The sequence below is a fragment of the Hordeum vulgare genome, chromosome 7H, assembly GCF_904849725.1.
Source record: "Hordeum vulgare subsp. vulgare chromosome 7H, MorexV3_pseudomolecules_assembly, whole genome shotgun sequence".
Lineage (NCBI taxonomy): Eukaryota > Viridiplantae > Streptophyta > Magnoliopsida > Poales > Poaceae > Hordeum > Hordeum vulgare.
The window spans coordinates 153821195-153824451 of record NC_058524.1 but is presented as its reverse complement, the minus strand read 5'-3'; positions in this window follow the sequence as shown (position 1 = coordinate 153824451).

The following is a 3257-nucleotide window of genomic DNA, read 5'->3' as shown; positions in this document are numbered from 1 at the left end:
CATGCCTGCAACGCCGGCGGGAGGGGCGCCTCCATGTAGGAGATTGCTGTCAGGCGAACGACCGGGTCGTGGAGCTCCGAGTCGCCAGGACAGGATTGCGTCTCTGCGGAGCAAGAAGGGAGGAGCGCCGCACCATCATTATCAAGCCGGCAACATGACTCAGGAACCCCGCTGGAGGTCTCGTTCCGCTGCGGATGGACATGCCAGATGTTTGTGAAGCCGGACAGGCGGAGGTTGACTTGATGGCGGTGTCGTTCGATAGCGACGAAGAAGATGGGCGACCATGGACTGGCCAGGTTAGAAGCTCGGCTTCCATTGCACTCATTCGAAAGGTGCTCGATGGCGCGGTGTCGTTGTCGCTATTACTCGAGCTCCCTGCTTGATGTGAAGAAGATGACGCAAGCCATCGTCCTCGCTTGTATATATATTGTTTCAATTGATCGATACTCAACGGCACACGCGTGAGTGTGTGTACATACAGAAGAAAAACAACTATTGTTAGATTAAAGATCGATTGTAAACAAATAGATAAGTTGAATGGAACTTCCTGATCCCTCTGTACGAAGAGTATATTGTCTCTCCTATGAACGGAGTGGTGTCCGAAACACCTTTGATCGAATTCTCCATTGATGATTGTTGATCAGTGGATGAAGATCGAAGAAACAAAACCATCTGCATGGGTGTCATGCCCCACGGTGGGCGCCAACTGTCGTGGTAACGATTCTAACAATAGAAAGGGGGTAGGATAAAGGATCATGATCTATCGAGATGCAAATGGGTGACATGGTGCTTTTAGCGAGTTCGGGCCTCTCGCGGTGGAGATAACAACCCGACGTCTCATGCTCCGGAGAGGCTTTGCATATATGTCAATGAACACGGAGTTACATGGTGTATTAGAGAGAGATAAAGGGGGGAGAACGGATCTCCAAGCTAAGTCCGGAAACTAGAGGGAGTCCAACCAAGGGGGAAGAATGAGCCGCCCTGAGCTATGTGGTGGGGGTGTCTTATACCCCTCACCTATTATGTTACAATGTGGGGCATTGATGCCATAATGGCAGCCCACTACAGAACCTCCTCTACGCTTCGACTGCCTTGCCGACTGTTGGTCTTCGCATACCCGAGTGAGTCATACGGCCGAGTGGTTGACTGTCATCCGAGTGGATGGAATGTACTTGTCCGAGTGGATAGTATGTATGTATTTGTCTCGACCCACCTCATGTGTGGACCCCATGCTATTATGGTATTTCGACCCTTCATGGGCCTACCCGTTTTGTGAATCCCCAACAGATGTCCCCATATAAAATGGTCTATGGAAAAGCTTGTCATTTACCTCTTGAGTTAGAAAATAAAGCTTATTGGGCAATTAAAGAACTTAATTATGATTTTAAACTTGCTGGTGAAAAGAGGTTAGTTGATATTAGCTCACTAGATGAATGGAGGACACAACTATGTGAAAATGCTAAGTTATTTAAAGAAAGGTTAAAAGATGGCATGACAAGAAAATTCAAAAACAAGAATTCAATGTAGGAGACCTACTGCTTTTGTACAATTCTCGTTTTAGATTTTTTGCATGGAAACTCCTCTCCAAATGGGAAGGACCATGTGTTGTCCAGGAGGTCTATCGCTCCGGTGCTATAAAAATTAATAACTTTGAAGGTAAAAACCCGAGATTAGTGAATGGGCAAAGAATCAAGCATTATATTTCACGTATACCCATTAATGAGGAAACTAATATCATCCAAGTCATAACACCGGAGGAGCAAATAAAGGAAGTCTTTTGGAACACTCCAGAAACCTGAAAAGCGGTAGGTACGTGGTACGCAAAGTAAACCGACTCCAAAAGTTCCAAAAAATAATAATTTCTGGTGGTTTTGGTATTTTTGAAAAAAAAAAGGTGTCAAGGGGACCCACGAGGGAGGCATAAGCCAACAGCCCCCGCCATAAGTCACGACATCATGGCTTGTGGGGCCATGTGTGCCTCCCGAACTCCGAATTCTTCCCGAGCATGTATTATTACCATGAAAAATCATTATATATACTCTCGTGTGTTTTGACCACCGCATCACGAGTTTCTCCTATGTTCTTGTTTCAAGCTATTTTTCTAGCAGACCTGAGAATATGTCGTCTCAAGATTCAGATGGAGAGAGCTATGTCTCCCACTATATTGCAGACCCAATGATCTTTGGGGATATATATCCCTATCTTTGGTCCACGAATGAGGAGGAAGACAATGATTGGGAGCAAACAAAGGATGCGGGCTCAAATGAAGATGAGGTTTCACTACCTCAGCATGAAGATATGCATGTGGAATTCAAGAAGTCAAGTCTCCCAAACGGGGTAAATAAATCTACACACCAATTTATCCCATCACGTTTTCTGCAAGAAAGCAAGATGGCATTATGCAAAAAGATATTGAAGCTTGAGCAAGAAAACGATGACTTGAGGGAGGAGAATTTCATCCTCCGACGTAAGCTGGAGAATAAGAATGTTGCCGCATCACCACCACCATCACCTAAGGAGGCCACTTGAGTACATGGGTATGGGCACCACCCTTGGCTTGTTCCAAGCTTGGGGAGGTGCCCCAGTATCGTATCACCATCACTTCTATCATTACTATCTATCTTAGTTTGATCTTTATTTTTTCGTGATTTAGAGAAATAAATTTCAGATTTGCTTTGCATAGAATTTTTGCTTTAAGATCTATCTATCCTTGTAACTCAGTATGAGATTTATATAATAAAGATTAGTTGTGTCCGTGTGCTTTGCTCTCATGCACTAATCATCATAGCATGACAATAGAAAGAGATAGAAAATATCATATGCTTATCTCATGGGGAGTAGTGACTTCACATAGAAAAGGGGTATAAGGGATAAAAATTGTTGAGAATAAACAAACATAGTATTTGTCATTATTTCAATCTAAGAAATATTATGATAGAGCAGAGAAGACTCGCATATAAATATACTATCTTGGACATCATTTATGATTGTAACCCCCCACCAAATATTATATAATGATCAAGTGTTGATGTTGCACACGAAAGACAATGTAATGATCATGGTAGTTTATATTCACATAGAAGTTATATGATCTTGGATCCTTCAATATGTGATGCTTGCTTTAGATCTTTTCTAGCCCAAACATTCTGCACTAAGTAGAGATACTACTTTTGCATTGATACTCTCCATCGTATCTATAATTTTTTATTGTTTCATGCTATTATATTATATGTTTTGGATGTCTTATATGCATTAAT